A 17,401-nucleotide genomic window follows, 5' to 3' on the forward strand; every position below is an offset into this window, starting at 1 on the left:
GTTTTAAAGATTAAGAAAAAAAACTTACTGATGACAAGGATATCACAAGTGTGTAATCAGACATACTAAGATGATTCAAGGTCCAGTGTCAAGAAGGTGCCATGTGATATGGCTACTACAGAGAACATTCTGGCCACGGATGTCACACCTAAAACTTTTTGGACCAAATAATTAGTAAACCTAAAGAGTTTACATAGGGAGCCATTCAAATAGTGCTCAAATATGTCAACTACTATAAGTTTCTGAATGGCTATTCAAAACACTATTAATGAACTATAACCATTAGTATCTTGAAACCTCTTAGAGCCTATTCATGGCACAGAAGTGTGACATAACATAGCAACTAAGAAGCTCTGCTCTTATACTCAGTGTCTGGCTTTCTCCCTGATCAGCTTCTTGTCGCTGCCCTAAACTTAGGATGTCCTCGGACAATTGTCTGGGTAAGTGTCATCTTAGCTCAACCTGGGCTTGGGACCTCTGTTTCTTGAATGCCATGCACAGTATATCTCCCTTTCTGACCACTCCACTCTCATAAGCAGAACTCATGGGGTGGCTACAAAAAAACTAATGCATCGTAAGCAGCCTTAATAGAACCTGTATCTGGAACAAGGTGAATTATATGACCTTCTAACTCAAACCTCTATTTCTATGACTCATGAACATTTTTATGACTTAAGGTTATATAACACATAAATCTTAATTTTATATTCTGACCGCTGGTCCAGATATCTGCAATGAATAAAATGCATACCAAAGAGGCATGCCTCTTATATGATTTTTAGTAGCACTAAGATACGCTAGGTAAAACTGAAAAGTAAATGAAACTTGTCACTGATGTGCTCTCATTTCTACTTTGACTTTGCTGTCAAGGACCACATAAGTACCCCTCCAAAGTCCCACAAAGTACATAGCTCAGCTTCTTCTTCTCCCTTTCCTCCACCTAAAACCTGCTCTTGTTTTTGAAAATCTTAGTTTGGCAATAATAGCACACTGCCATTTGGACACAATCCTGGTCAGGTTTTCTGATTTTCTTATGGGAAGGTCAAGACTAACTTCCACTCAGTGGTCACTAGAGCATATAGACCCACCCTTAATGGGAAACACATGATAGCTCTACCTCAGGTTTTACTATCCAAACCCTTAGTTCATTAACCATTCAGAGTCATCAAGGTATTTTGTTAAGATACTGGAATTACAAATGATGACTTTTACTCTTTATTCAAATTTTAATATCTAATGTTATGTAATGGAGCAAAGGGACATAAATCAACATTTAAAAATCTCATCCTAGACCAAATGCTTTTCAAACCATCTGTGGTGAAAGATCAGGATTTTTATTTCCAATCTGTCATAGGCACACTTTTGTGAAGAACACTGAAATGAATTACTAGAAAAAATAAAATTAAAAAATCCAAAACATACCAAATACATGCCTCAACTTTAAAAAAATAAATAAATTTATTTTCTTAGAGCAGATTCTGGTTCACAGCAAAATTAAGAAGAGAAAGGTACAGAGATTTCCTGTCTACCACCTGCCCCTAACTTACATAGCCCCCCCATTATAAGTATTAATGTTTAAATTATATCTGACAGATACAAAATTACTCTGTCAAATTGTTCACAAGTTTCTAAGCACTCATTTTTAGTTTCTGTACTTACCTCCTTGCCCTGGTACCAATCTGGGACCACAGTTTGAGTAGTACTGCCTCTTTCATCCCAACCCAAATATCTACCTCCACCCTGTCATCAGAGTCAATCCTCTCCATAAAGAAACAGAAATACATAAAATGGCATATGCTATGGTTAGTGAACAAGTCACTTGGGGTATATACACATCTGCCATCTATAGATTTCTAATTCATAGAAGCTACGTTATTCACCAATCTAATACACTTTCAGGTTTATGATAGTAAAAGAGTCTAGGAGTCTCATATAAACCATTAGCTTTGAAACCTCTCGTTTTTTTGTTGTTGTTGTTTTTTTAGGGTAGTTAAAATCCCTATTCTGGTTCTTGATTATTTACATAATAAAGATCCATTTAAATGCACATGCACTACACCCTCCTGAAGCCAGCAGGAGGTGAACACGAAGATCTGAGAACAAACTGTATGTGAGCAGAGCGTGTCTCCATTGTGCGATCACTTTACAAATAAGAAATAAACGCTGGGTTTATAAGACTTGGAAGGAAAGGTTTATGGCTTTGACTGTTTTCCATTACTAGAAAATTTACATGCTGAAAAGTAGCAAAAACCAGTGCAAAAGAATAAACAGTGGGTGCACTTCAAGGGCTTGTTTCTTTCAAGAATCAGGAGTAAAATTGAGTTTTATTAGCTGTTTCATTAAGTTTTACTTTGAAGAAAAACAAACAGTGAAAGCATATGTGCAACATCTGATGAAAAAGGATTTTCTAAACAGTCTCTGTACAAAACTCATTAATGTAACATTAAATGTGAAGACTTGTCTAGCAATTTAAGGATAATTTTACTCATTTTAGTTTATTTATAATTTCTGACACAGTTTATTTAACATATTCTAATCTTTAAATCACCATGTGTACTAAACTAATTTATTAAATCTGTCTTTTCAATGACATTTTGCAATAAATATCTACAGCAGCTGTTAAAGGCAATTAGTATATGAAGTTTGTATCGAATTTAACACCTAACATAAAATACAGCTGGATATTGATAATTTGGAAAATACATAAAAACGGGTCAGTTCTTCTTAATCGAACTCCTAACTGTAAATGGTTTCCTTACACTAAAAGAAAAATCTAAGTATATATGCTATAATCCAATATCTGAAATCTAAGCATCTAATATAATATGCAAAGTATTAAATAAAAGCAAATATTTTTTTTCCTTAGAGCAAATTTAGACATGCTGGATATTCACCATATTTCACTGTAAGAATTTACTCAATTGCTATTTTTCCATTTCGAGACTAAATGTAGGTAAAATGCAACTAAAGTTTGTTAGTGGAGAAAAAAAGACATGTTCCAATTCCATTGTGCTGGCGACGTAACAGCGTGGGCCTCTGGAATGGAACAGACGAAATTTCAGCTTCTAAGTGGATGAATTCAATGTTAAACTGCGAGCTGGGGGTTAAGACCACGGTTTCTGGAAGCAGCCACACCTTGGTTTCATCCTCAATCCCGCATCTTACATAAAGACTGTGCAACCTCGGACAAGTCACATAACCTCTCTAAGCCTACATGCCTCATCTGAAGCAGAAATAATAATAGCTAACTCACTGGAATATTGTATGGATTAAATTAAATGAGACATTATATGTAAATAACAGCACAATGATGGAGCTTTTTTGAACTTAAAAAAAAATACTACTCATTTTAATGACCGTAATATAGCACATAGTATAAAAAGTCAAACGGCACTAAAATATATATACATATATACATATATATATATACACATACATATACATATATACATACGTGCACCAAAAATCAGCAGCCCTTTTCTTACCCCTCCCCATTCTCTGGTCACCCTACCCAGAGACAACCACTTGCGACTTTCCTTGCTATGGTTCAGGCATTCATCTCCAAATTCCCTACATTTATATAGACAATTTTCTCCTGATACATCGGATTTCAATATTATCTATTTACTTATTATGTAGATTATATATATTAAATTCAGTGTGACTCCCAAATTAAAACACCAGGATCATTAAAAAACGACTTATATTAAACTCATTCATTGGACAGAATATACAGAAGAAACTGTCTTAGGAGCCTACATAGTCCAAATCAGTGATACCTGCTGATTCAGGGTCTCTACGCCTCAGAGTATAAATATGAAATTGTTTTATTTTTTCCGATAACTTCACCTAAGTCTCCTGAGTGGACTCTCCTTCTCCACCTGGTAAGCGTAGCAGACTAACCGCATTAATGACCCCAGTTGTTTGCACCTCCCTAATCTTTGCCTTTGGGAATCCTCCTGCCCCTTACTGACTCTAACTTGGTCCCTAACGGACGCTCATGCAGAAGACCAAAAGAGTGCTTGAGAGTTTCTACTTTCTTCCTTTGGAGCCTTACCACCATCATGAGACAAGATCAGGCTAGCCTGTCGGAACATGGAACCAAGCGAGTCATCCCAGCTGAGGCCATCTTAGATCAGCCAGCTCCCAGCCACCCCTCACCTGATTGTAGATGTATAAGCAAGCCCTGTGGACATCAACTAAGCCCGATCAGTAAAATGGGTCCAGCCAATGTGTAGGCTTCTGAGAAATAAAAAATGGTGGTTGTTTTAAACCATTAAGTTTGTAATGGTTTATTATGCAACAATACCTAACTAATATATTAGGGATCCTTAAACAACTTGGTCTCAGTCTATAACTTTTTAGATGCTTTCAGATATTAGAACTCTATCTTTCAGATAAGCAAGACTCAATTTTATTATTTTTTGTGTTCTTTTGAAGACTTCAGACTCAAATAAATTAATTTGAAGCTCTTTTCCTCCCTGCAATTCAGTTCATACACTCTGCAGCTTAGAATGGAGAAACGAAACATGGTCTTACTCAGAGAAACGTCCTGCCCTTCACTAATTCCTCCAGGAGCCTATGGCTTAAGAATTGGAAGTAGGAAGGAAGGTAATCCCCTTGCTAAGGATGCAATCACAGTCCTCTCCTTGTTTGCTATTGCTTCTCTGGCAGACACTGACTGCTTGTCAATGTCTCTGCATGCGGCAGGCATGCAGCTGCTAGCTCTCTCATGGGGTATTGTATGGGCTCTTGAGAGGACCCTGAAGTTAGACCACCCCCTGCAGTATTTATCTAAGCAGTCACCATCCACCCTCTACCATTGCTGAGGTCCCTCCTTCGGCTCATAGCCTTCCTGAGCAGGACAATGGAAAAAGAAGTCAAGCCTAGCCACTCTCAAGTTTAAATAAACAGTGTTCTCCACCCCCTCCCCCCACTCACTACTATCACTCCCACCTCTGTTGATCTTTGCTCCCTCAGAAAAGGGCAGATCAGCAACTCCACGGCTAAGCAAATGCTCAAAGACTAAACGAGGCAATGGAATGATCTCCCTGACTATTTGAAGGCATCCCATACTCTTTACAAAGGGTTCTTTGAAGAAGGAAGGGAGGCTTTGGGAGAGAGGGAATCATTTCCCATTGCCAGCTCTGTACTTCTCTTTTGAGTCCTATTCTCATATTGGGCTGGGGTGGAGAATCACAGTCCTTCAGGAAAAGTTCCTCAAAGCAGTTTCTGCAGGCAGTTTTCTCACCCCACTGTTTAGTAGATTATTCATAGCAATTCAAATTATAGAAAATTAGTTACTTAGAGTCTTTTGTCTCTAGCTTGGGGCCTTAGATGCAATTCTGGAATAAGATAAAAAGGTCCCACTCAACACACTGTTACATGGTTATTTCAAAATCTAAAGCATGCATTAAATTCTATTATATTGCTAATCATTACAGAAAAATTCCACTTTTACAGAAATGTCAGTTTTATTAAAAAAGACTGCCCTGAAGAGGTTATTTGGACGATACTTATTAACTTTTTATGTAAATGTTATGGTGTTTTCACAAATCTTATCTCATCAGTTAAGGGATAGAAGAGCACTAGCTTTTTAAAGTTTCTCACACTTTTTTCAAATAAAATTTTTTATTTAATAAAATTCTCCAAATTATGAATTTTTGGAAAATCAGATAGTCAATCATTCATATAACAAATATTGGTGTACTTACCTTCTATTTTGCTTTGGACTTCCTTTCCATCTCCTTTACTGTTTTTTTTTTTTTTCCTTTTTTTATATCTAATGATATTCTAGCTGCTTTGGGCATATCAACAAACAAAATCAAGATACCTGTCCTCACTGATTAAGCAGGAAAAGAGAGACATTAAGACATAAACATAACGAGTAAGTAAATTAGAAAGTATCTTAGAGATGAATAGTAGTATGGGAAAAATAAAAAGTAGAGTTGGATAAGGGTAATCAGGAGTGCCAGGAGTAAAGCTAGCAGGTAGCAGAAACAAGTTGTTTGAAATATTTAATAGGATGGTTAGGAAGGTGACATGTGGGCAAACACACAAAGAGCATAAGGGTAGAAAAGAGTTAGCCATATCTGGAAGAAGAGTGTTGTGGACAGCAGAGAGGCCAGCCAATTCAGAGGCCCCAGGCAAGAGTACTTGTCTGGTATGTTTGAGAAACAGCAAGGAAGTCAGTGTACCTGGTCAGTTGAATAAAAAGAAGGGAAACTGAAGGCGAAATAAGAGTCGATGGTGTTTTGCACCCAGGTGGTAGCAAGGAAAATGAAAAATGGTCTGATTCTGGATATTATGAAGGTGGAGGCAACAGGGTGTCTGAATGGATTGGATATGGGGTGTGAGAGGAATAAAGAAGAATAGCTTCAGTAGCCTGAACATCTGGAAAAATGGAATTGCCATCAATTGAGAGAAAAAAGTTAATTTGGATGGAGTTGGGTAAGCAAGTTTAAGAGAAGGGAGATTAGACATTTAATGCCGACTTTAAGATCTAAATGGGGACACCAAAGTAGAAATGTCAAGTAAGAAGTGGACCTTATGAATATGAGATTCAAGAGAGAAGTCTGGATAGGGGATACACAATTGGAAGAAATTAGCATTTCATGGAATTTAAATTACAACCTCCACAGTCATGAGAAAAGCTAGAGAAGAGAATAAGACATAGGCCGGCCTGGGCACTAATATTATGAGGTTGTGGAAAAAAGAAATAAAAAAAAAACAGTAAAGGAGACTGAAAGAGAGTCCAAAGCAAAATAGAAGGTAAACCAAGAGAGTGAGGACATCAAATGAATAAGGTATATCAAGGAAAAAAGAATGGTTAATCCTGTCAAATGCTATCAAAAGAGCAAAGAATTTACCAATGAACTTAGCAGCCATGAACTCAGAGGTCACTGATCGCATTATGTAATATTGGGCCCAATGGCTCAATCCACTAAAAAGGAATTGTACTATTTAATGAAAAGTCTTCTAAAAAAATAGGTTTCTGAACGCTTGTCAATGACTTACTTATTTCAAAAAACATATTATACAATGAAATGAAATAGGATCAAATATATTTACACAAATAAAAAACCCAGCGGAATTCTTCACAGTTTACATGATTTTAATTTGATTAAGCAAATACGTGTAGAGGGCTTACTATGCTAAACACCAAGGATATAGAAGCAGAATTCCTGTGGTCAAGGAGCTTTCAGGCTACTATGGGGAATCAGGTAAGGACATAATCACCATATAGAATTATACAGTCAAGTATATGGAGGAGGAGCATCTAAGCCAAACTTGGAAATCAGGGGTACCTATCTAAGAAATTTGATGCTTAAATTTATCTTTAAAAAAGATGTAGTGATTATGGGCAAGAAGACTTAACCATGCACATCACAAAAGAAGGTCCCAAATAACTAATAAACATATGAAAACATATACAAATGAACTAGCTTTCAGAAACACGCAAATTAAAATTACCATGTGGCCTCAGTGGGCAGGACTTCAAATCTTCTCCAAAAACAATTTTGAAACTGTTCAAAAAATTTAAAAACAACCATTTCAGGGATCTGGCTATCTACCTAAGTCAAATAACATATTAATAAGCACTTATTCATGAAACACTCTTGAAATTCGGGTAAGAACACTGGGTGTCTGTGGCTCTCCAGTCTGGGGACGCTGCCAACCCTTCCTGGTGGTCAGGGCAGGGGCTCTTTCTGGACTGCAGTCTGGGCAGCTTCATGACCGGAAAGCTTCAAATGATCTTAAGCCCAAGGTGAAAATAAGCTGTTCAGCAGCATCACCAGTAGCAAGGCTGGTCTGTTGGGCCAGGCAACAAACCAGGAACAAAACCAGAGAGTCCACAGGAGATTCGGAAGTAAGAGACCCACAGAGAAGCTTGAACTCTGCAAACAACCCTGGCTCCTTCCTCCCACATGCCTAGAGGAGATCATACTGTCCTCGTGTCCTGGACTGACAGCAAGACTGCACATTCACGCAGGACACAACAGACTAGAAGGTAGGGCAGACCAGAAACCTGCTTGAACTTTGAACACGCTCCCCAATCCACGCACAGATCCTTCAGGAAGAGTGGAAGTCTTACCCACTCAGGATGTTTGAGCATAGCCTCTGACCAATCGCTGACCACAAAGCTATGCACAAATATAATGTTGAGGTAAAGAAGCCAAACTCAAAAGAGTACATCTTTTTTAGGCATGAGTTGTGTATGCTTAGCTAAGGAATCTGAATTATATCCTGAAATAATGGAGAATCGCTAAAGGATTTTAACTAGAGAATAATGGATTGGAATTGAAATTTATAAGATCACTTTGGGAGGGTGAAAGGCAGGTTGGCAGAGGGCAAGATAGAGACAGGAAGCCGAAATAATGGCATGATCCAAGACAGTGGCAAAGGGAAAAGAGGGCAGAAGATGCGGAGGTGAGCCAAGTTGAGAGGTTTTTAAAGGTGGAATGGAATGATCTAATAATCCATTAGATCTAGGTATTGAGGAGACAGAGAAATGTGAAAGCCTTCAGGTTCATGGCCTGAGCCAGAAAGATAGTGGAGCCATCTACTAAAACAAAGAATTCAATGAATAGGAATTTGAAAGATGATAAGCTCAGTTTGATCATGTTGAGCTTAAGGTCTACAGAACTCTAATCTATGAGATGCTTATGTAATTAAACTTTGTATAAAATTTATTGTTTAGAAAAAGATAAGTAATATATGGAAATATTGAGACTGTAGTGGTCTAATAACCTAGGTTCTTGCTCCAGTTCTAGATCTTACTTGGCCAAGTCAATTGTTATCTTGGTGCCTAAGCTTATTCATTTTTTCAAGTTATCTTGATATAGAACAGAGAAAATAAGACAACTCTATATAATTATATGACCGTCATGAACATAATAAAAGAATGCTGTAAGACAAGAATACATGTGACTGTTGCTACCTAAAAATCGTAACTAATACGATATGACCGAAATGAAGCCATAAATATTGGGAAAAATAACATGTTTTCATTATGTCAGACAACATAGAAAGCACCAAAGAATTACTTTAAAAAGTACTAGAAGTAGCAAGACAATTCATTTAAATAATCAGTTACAAAATATACCCAGCAAAATCATTCTTTAAAGGGAACACTTGTTGTATTTCTAAAAGGGAAGACAATGTTGTAGATATGTAATTTCACTCTAAATTTATAAATTTAAAAGAACAACCATTAAAATCCCAGTTAGGAAATATAGCAACACTTGTTTATCCAATTAAGAGTATCCAAAAATGAAAGCTTACATAATAAGGGAAATTCAGCAAAACAACCATAATTGTATTTGGGGAATGTGATTTTTGATAACTTTTTTCTATTTTTACAAACATTCACGATCATAATAATGTTGTCTATAGTTAGAAGCCTTTTCTAAGACTTTGGAAATAGCATTTTCCAAGCTCAAGCATTAAATTAACTCATAATAAATCAAAACAGACAGGCAAGTTGCACTAAAGAGAGAGAATAGCTTCCCAGTGTGCAAGATTTGGCTGTACTCTGATGGCAACCAAAAGAAAGGTTGATCAGTCATTAAAATTAAAAAAAAAAAAAAAATTAAAGAGAACACTGGCAGAATCCATTATGCTGTTCAAACTAAACAACTTGCCATCAATGGTAAGACTACCCCTACCACAGAGCAGGAAGTATGATCCCACTCTTAGATTATGGCATTAAATATTTCATTCACACAACTACATGAGAATTTGTACTCATTCTGCACTCACATGATTCCAATTTGCTCACCTACAAAACAAAAATGAATCATCATGATGACAGAATTCTAGTTCATCTGACAATTCTATTTACAGTTACTATAAATTAGTAATTAGATTCTGATATATAGATCCCGATATATATACATCTCTTAACATTGCTTGATGTGGATCCCTCTTTGAGTGACAGCTCTATTCCTATCTATCATCTGAACCCGAAGTTCAGATTATGGGCTTGATAAACTCCCCAGTGTAAAGCTAACTTCCTGCCAGGTTTTTTGAAATACAGCCTGCCAGCCTGCCAAGTGAAACCAAACATCACTGTTAGGCAGGAATGTGCTTTTAATTGTTAAAACTACCCAGTTACTATCATTATTTAAATTCTAGTTTATAAAGTATTATAAAATTTATAAAGTATTATAGCTTTCATTTCTCTGACACTCTTGATAATCTTTAAAAATGGCATTAAAAATATTTAATTCACAAGTGATCCAACCTGTTCTTGAAATGATTGCTTGAGATTTGCATATGCTTAAGTGACAAATCATATCATAACACACAATAAATTATGAATGAAAAATCTAGAGTAACTGATTATGATTCAATGTTTATTATAAAAACACAGCATGCTTCTCTAAGTGCATTTTTCTCCTAATCGCCAAAGATAAACTAAAAAAAAAATTACTTTAGTCTAATCAAGAGACTATATAAATGCAATATACTTAATCTTTATCTAGTGGCATTTGGGGCTATAAATGATATTTCATTAACTCACAGTAGATGGCTTAAACAAATACAGCATTACATTAAGACTCATAGAAGTAACATGCTCACAACCCCCTAAAAATGATTATTAATACAGGAACATATAAAAAAAAATTTAAATAAACTGGAGGAAAAAGAATAAAAATTACTCACATAAAGCAACATTATACCTAAGAAACCTATGGGAAATGTCTATTTTCTAGTAAACTTAAAACTGTCATTAAATTTTAGAAAGGATCTAAGCATATTATATATGTAAAGATTAAAAATTTTAAGCAGCTATTTAATATTTCACTTCAAAATAAAAATCATTACTTCCAACAACTCAATATATAAATACTACCAAAGTGAATGGGTAGGCAAAGTAAAGTAACTGTATTTAACATATTAATTCCATTATTTGCTCTCCAAGTTATGTTTCTAATAGAAATACCCAGTTGGGTATATACATTATCAGCAAATTTGAGACATGGTGAACAACTACTCCTGTCTGATATACATATATATTTAGAAAGCATTTTTAATCTTTAATAATGTTGCGCTTCAGAAATAAATGAAATCTCTTAACAGATGGGCTATACAATTCAAGATGTTGTCATCTAATAGAAATCCACTCCCAATTCTGTTTGGCTCTCTACTCCACAAAGTTCTAAATTGAAATTTGTAGAAATAATGGATAAACTTAGAAGGCATTATGCTAAGTGAAATAAGCCAGTCACACACACACAAAAAATGAATCCTGTACGATTTCACTTATGAGATAACTAGAGTAGTCAAATTCATAGAGACAGAAAGTAGGATGGTGGTTGCCAGAGGCTAAGGGGAGGAGGAAATGAAGAGTTAGTGTTTAATGGGTACAAAGTTTCAATTCTGCAAGATAAAAAAAGTTCTGGAACTTGGTTGTACAATAGTGAGAATGTATGTACTTTATAGAACTATATACTTAACAATGGTTAAGACGATAAATTTTATATGTATTTTACCATAATTTCAAAAATAAAAATTTGTAGATTATTTTATCTCTAGAGTATTTTCCTGAGTTCATTTATTCTTTTAATATATAATGATAAATACATTTAGAGTATACTTGAAGAACCTATAATTTTAAGACATATGGGGAGAAAAAAAAGAAAGCCAAGTTAATTAAATTAAGATATATTACATCACTTCATATTTGCCACAGATACTTTAAAACAGTAAGCTCCTGACAGTGAGTTGATAATTGTGGGAGCTAGGTGATAGGTACATGGGAATTTATTATACTATTCTCTTTACCTTTATATCCTTGAAATTTTTCATAATAAATTAAAAATAAAGATAATTGTGTAAATAAACAGTATGAAATTTAGCAAGGCAGCAGACTGGATGGCAACGGTAAGGTAGGTTTTCTACCAAGACAGTGTTGAAAGATAAAATAAAATAAAATATGAAAATATTTTAAGATCTATTTTAAAAATATGAATTTTATGTAATTAAAAATGGTGAAGGGATTTATGAAAATAAATGTGAATTAACCAATGAGAAAGACTACTAGGAAGAAGTGATTAAAAAATCAGTTTAAATTTCCAAGAATAAAATTGAATTTCAAAATTCTACTCTATTTAAATTAAGAAATAAGCCCTTTCAATAGAAGTTCCTAAGCTGCAAAAAAGTAATCAAAATATTTCTAGTGTGTTGCTATGTAAATTTCAAAATACAGTCAAGTAGGTTACTAAAGAGGCACGGATTAATGTGGGGGGTCCTTTATTTCTTCTTTAAGAATAACATATAAAATGATCTAGTATCAATTGTATAAAGTCTAATCTCAAAATTAATGGAATATTTTGTTTTGTTTTCTATATCTGAATGTCCTCTCTTTCCATTTCTGCTATACAAAGTGAGAGAAGAAAATTTGAAAACCCATGGGTCAAATCACAGAAATGCGGTCCTAAACTAATGTACTCAGATCTAATAAGTAAAAACACGAAAACAAAAGAAAAAAATTTAGAAGGCAAGTTGTTTTGAAGTTTTAAATTCTACATAAATTCCCAAAAGGGCTGAATCTCAGATAAGGTTAAGAACATTTATAATTATGAATAAAGTTTAGGATAAGGAGAAAATCGTGACGAGATAGAAGAAAAGGAAGCATAAACGTAACACGGGTAAAAGCAGAGAAAATAGCACCAAAATCAAACCTATATGTACTTTACCAATATCCAAAACATAGCAAGATTTTATCACATCTGCTTCATCTATGCCTGATTTATTTGTTTGTTTTTCTTTGCTAAGCTCCTTGGTAGCATTTTATTCTTTAGTCCATAATCAAATATCCCTAATTGTTTCAAAAAGGCCTTTTTGCTGTTGATTTGAATCAAGATCCAAATAAGTTTCACACATTATGTTACGTTATGTCTTTCAAATTTCTTTTAATCTAGAGTAATGCTACTCAAAGTGTGATCTGAACTGGTGTCAGTTTGAAAACTAATTGCTAGCAGTCCAAAAACTGTTATTGATCCTCAAACTCTTTGTTATAGGCCAATAAGATAAATGTAGAAAAAAAGAAAGGAGGATTTAGAAATTTTCACAGCAAGTTGAAACTGTCAAAACATCTAAGAGTATAGTCAGTGGACCCATCTCCAAAGTCATCACTTTCCCACGGTGAGCAGCACTTGACATGAGCTGCACACTATTTTTGTGCATTGGGACAACTTTCTGGTTGCTGCCCACAAAGGATATTTTAAAAATAAAATGAACAAAACCCTTGTTCTTAATCCTAGGTAGATAGAGATGCAGTCCTCCTCCTCACTTCTTTATCTTACCATTAACTTTTTAAGGAAATTGGGTCAGTTGTCTTTGAGATTTCTGGATTTTTCTATTTGCTTCCTGGGATGTCAATTAACTTGGTCCTCCATCACCTGACTTCCATACTTGATTTTATTCAGGGCAAGGATATTTCATAGATCGTGCTCTGTAATTCACGTTATAAACCTTAAGAAAATATGTTATGTCTGGATGCCCTATTTTTAGCAATGCCAGTATTGGTTCAGGTGATGATAGCTCAATCCCACCTCTGTAAATTCCCCATCAACCCTTCATCTAATGGTATCATCCACTTGATTAATGTTGCCTAATTATGGATTGAAAAGTGATAATTTTTTAAATCCTACCATCTTTATCAGATGAAATTCTGAAAAAACAATTTCTTATCAAATAAGGCTATTTGGTTACTGTAAAATATAATTCATATAGGAAAGACAGGACAAATGTTTATTTCTTTCCTTCTGACTAACAATTTTCAGACCAAGATGTTAATGTCCTAGATACTCCCAGTGATGTTCAATGAGTTAGGTTTGGAAACTGTTCTACTCCACTCTCTCTCGTGTTCTCTCCCTCTCTATTGACATCATAAACTCATGGGTTTTTAAGATACTTAATGTCTTTCAACCAATTACATTCATTGTCATTCGCGAGCTTCTGCTTCTCCTTCTTATCCTAGAAAATAATACTTTACAGACCAATACAGTACATTTGGTGTTAAACAGACTTCCCTAGTTTTCTGAAAACCTAACTACATGTTTATTTATAGCATTATTCTATTAAAACATTAAGTATTTCAAACAACCAACTAAATATTATAACCATAACATGGTTTTCCATGTGCCATAAATTGTGCTAAACTCTTTGAATGCAAATCTCACTTAATCTACATAATAACCATGTTAGGTGGATATTATTATTATCTCTACTTTATAGATAAAGATGGTGAAGTTTGGAGACATTAAGTAACTTGTCCAATATCCAGCTAGTAAGTAGTGGAACAGGGATTTGTACCCAGGTCTATCTAACTCTAGAGCCCATGCTCTTAACCACAATCTTTAATTTCTGACAGACCATCATTTAAACAATGACTCTCAACAAGAGTGTACCACCTTCCTGACGGGTTTGGAAATTTGGGGGGTAGAGGAACAAGAAGAATTTTCCTGCCCAAATGCCAACAGCATCCAGCCCCACTGAAAAATAATGATTTAGAGGTATACTCCCAATTCTGCATACCTCTAGATATAAAAATTACTTTGATTACTTTTAGAAACTGCTTCCTTTAAAAATTTTTTAAATTATTGTTTCATTAATTCACACTGCTATTCACAATTTTGCAGAAAAATGTTTTGCCTTATCTATAAAGTTGAATGACACTAACTCTAAATATTGTCAAGATCCTTTTAAAATTAAAAAAATAAAATGGAAGGCGCCAAAGTGATTTATGAACAAACCTGAAGGTATGAGTGATGATATGTGTACTCTTTAAAGGAGCCTCTATATATAGGAATAAACAAGATTCTTTTTAAAAATAACTCTCAGGGGCAAGAAGAGGTAGAAGGAAGTATTACAAAGGTGTACAAGGAACCTTTCAGGAGTGATATGTTCACTTTCTTGACTGTGGCAAAGGTTCACAGGTCTATGCATAGATCGAAACTTACCAAATTGTACACTTGAAATACGTGCAGCTTACTATATGCCAATTGTACTTCAATACACCTCTTTTAAAATAAAAATTAATTCCTGAGCCTAAAAAGTAAAAACAACAGTGTATGTATTGTCTCCAAACAGTCCCCAAAAAAGACTGAGCTATTAATACAGATGGAAGGTTCGAGGTAAATAAACAAGTGACTGAGTCACAATTTCCTGCATAAAAGTGGCATGGCATTGCTGAAATCAAGTAGCAAAAATACTAATAGCCTAAAATTCAGAAAAGAGGGATCTGTTTACCTGGATCCCCTTTTACTAACTCAGATCAACAGTATGCACTGAAGAAGGGACACACACGCAGACAGCCAATCCCAGAAGTCATCAAATGGCCACACATGGCCCCCATTATTATACATCACTGGGCCTGGTCCTCACTATGTTTGAAAAATACCTTTTGGAATTCATTGCTAACTTTTAAAATTTTACAGACTTCTCCCCCCAAATCTTTTTTAATTTTCTTAGAAGATCTGGAAACCCTTGGGCTCATTTTCCAAACTGGCAACAGGCCAAGTACTCTGGTCAGCCACAGGTCACAGGACTCAGTGTCCATATTGCTGTGTCCCTGGCATTACCATGCTGGTCTCAGCAGACTTTTGAGTTTGTAGTCCTTGCCCTAAAGCTATAAAGATTTTCTCTCAACAATGTTTTGTTTTGTTTTGATACTATCCATGGGCTCACGCCCACATGAAAAAGAACTATACTTAATTAGAGGTGCAATTCTCACTCCATATGTATAGAGGAACTTTCCTCATTCAGCAGGCAATGGCAGCAAACAAGTAGCTAGCCGTACATACCTGTCCCTGAAACAGAAGCTACTCCAAGAATAAAAACAAATCACGGAAATTGGTTCTTGGGACATGATTTCAACAAATCCAGTGAAGAAATTTCTGACATAATTTCTCTCCTGGAGATTATTCCCAAGGGCACAACTCAACCTAACACATATACACACACAGATACAAACACAGTCCAGTTCCAGCTCCCTCCCTAATATTCTTCTTCCCCATTCCACTAGTAGCAGAAATGGTAACCGGAATCTATATCGTCCTGCCTCCAGCTTAAGATAAAGGAAAAGTTCTTTTTAAAAAAACCTGGTGAAAAGAGAATGTTCCCAAGGAGTAAACACACAAATTATTACAGGTCAAAAGGGGTCAGATAATCAACAGGACAAGAAATAACAAATGCTGGAGAGGATGCTGAGAAAAAAGAACCCTTATACACTGCTGGTGGGACTGAAAATTGCTACAGCCACTATGGAAAACAGTATGGAGGTTCCTCAAACAACTAACAGTTGATCTACCATATGATCCAGCAATCCCTCTACTGGGTATTTACCCCAAAGACTTGAAAACATATATCCAAAAAGATATTTGCACGCCAATGTTCATAGCAGCATTATTCACAGTGGCCAGGATATGGAAGCAATTGAAGTGTCCTACGATAGATGATTGGCTAAGGAAGCTGTGGTACATATATACAGTGGAATATTACTCAGCCATAAAAAGAGATGAAATCCTGCCATTTGCAACAACGTGGATGGACCTCGAGATAATCATGCTAAGTGAAATAAGCCAGACAGAAAAAGTTGAAAATCACATGATATCACTTATATGTGGGATAAAAACTTAAAAATAACAAATGGACAGGACAAACAAACAGAGACTCATGGAAACAGACTATAGACTAGTGGTTACCAGAGGATAGGGTGTGGGGTTGGGGGGTAGGTGGGGTAAAGGGGGTCAAATACAGGGGTGGGGGGTAGGGGAAGGGCAAAGTAGGTAAAGGGGATTAAATATATGATAGCTGAAGGAAACTGGACTTTGGGTGGTAACTACACAATAGAAAATACAGATGTCAAATTATAATGTACACCTGAAAATTATATAACTGTATTAACCAATGTTATCCCAATAAACTTAATTTTTAAAAAGTTAAAAAAAAAATAGGGGGGGTCAGAAAGCTTTACTCCTTTGATGAATAAACAACCAACATTTTATTTAATTACTATATAACAGAAGCATTAATATTAAAGTCAGGATAAAGACAAAGAACTTTTTTCACTATTACTTAACATTTTTATAATCAATTCATAAAATAATAGAAATATTACAAAGAAGGCAACAAAAAACTCCTCATTAGCAGATAACCTCAGTCTACCTAGAAGACACAGGGAATTCACTGAAAAAGTATGAAAACTAAAACAATTCAGTAAGGTGATTAGATAGTTACAAAATTAATATACAAAAATTAGCAGTACTTTTATATGTCAATGATAATCATAAAAGGAAGAATATGAATAAAAATTCAAATACAATAGCAAACAAAATTATAAAATACTAAGAAAAGAAATTAATAAAAGATGCCCTAAAGGCTTATGGAC

The 17,401-nt window shown here is 35.1% G+C and overlaps 1 protein-coding gene across 6 annotated transcripts in view; it reads right to left on the reverse strand.

Moving 5' to 3' along the window:
- The window catches only part of ATG10 (autophagy related 10), a 198,814-nt gene that overhangs the window by 168,158 nt on the left and 13,255 nt on the right, over positions 1-17,401 (reverse strand). The gene's annotated exons all lie outside the window — the stretch shown is intronic.

Source organism: Rousettus aegyptiacus, unplaced genomic scaffold (genome assembly GCF_014176215.1).
Source record: "Rousettus aegyptiacus isolate mRouAeg1 unplaced genomic scaffold, mRouAeg1.p scaffold_m13_p_8, whole genome shotgun sequence".
Lineage (NCBI taxonomy): Eukaryota > Metazoa > Chordata > Mammalia > Chiroptera > Pteropodidae > Rousettus > Rousettus aegyptiacus.